Source organism: Seriola lalandi, unplaced genomic scaffold, assembly GCF_002814215.2.
Source record: "Seriola lalandi dorsalis isolate HSWRI2012SDOR001 ecotype SW California unplaced genomic scaffold, Sedor1 jcf7180002055009, whole genome shotgun sequence".
NCBI lineage: Eukaryota > Metazoa > Chordata > Actinopteri > Carangiformes > Carangidae > Seriola > Seriola lalandi.
The window spans coordinates 208,180-208,653 of record NW_019525552.1 but is presented as its reverse complement, the minus strand read 5'-3'; the positions used below and the strand labels follow the sequence as shown (position 1 = coordinate 208,653).

The following is a 474-nucleotide window of genomic DNA, read 5'->3' as shown; positions in this document are numbered from 1 at the left end:
GTTGGTTGGTTGGTTGGTTGGTTGGTTGGTTGGTTGGTGGTTAGTTGGTTGGTCGGTTGGTTGGTCGGTTTGTTGGTTGGTTGGTCGTTTGGTTGGTTGGTTGGTCAGTCGATCGGTTGGTTGTTTGGTTAGTTGGTTGGTCGGTTGGTTGGTCGGTTGGTTAGTGGTTAGTTGTTTGGTTGGTTGGTCGTTTGGTTGGTTGGTTGGTCAGTCGATCGGTTGGTTGTTTGGTTAGTTGGTTGGTTAGTTGGTTGGTCGGTTGGTTAGTGGTTAGTTGTTTGGTTGGTTGGTTGTTTGGTTGGTTGGTTGGTCGGTTGGTCGGTTGGTTGGTTGGTCGGTTGGTTGGTTTACAGTGACACTTGAGAATGTCTCAGCAGGATTACTAAAAACCTACTGAACTGATTAGCACCAAACCTGTGGGAGGGATGGGTCATAGGTCAGGGACAAATGACATTTTGGTGCAGATCCAGTGAA

The 474-nt window shown here is 47.9% G+C and overlaps 1 protein-coding gene across 1 annotated transcript in view; it reads left to right on the top strand.

Annotated features, from left to right (window-relative positions):
* Nucleotides 1-474, top strand: part of tatdn3 (TatD DNase domain containing 3) — a 10,351-nt gene that overhangs the window by 5,586 nt on the left and 4,291 nt on the right. The window lies entirely within an intron of this gene.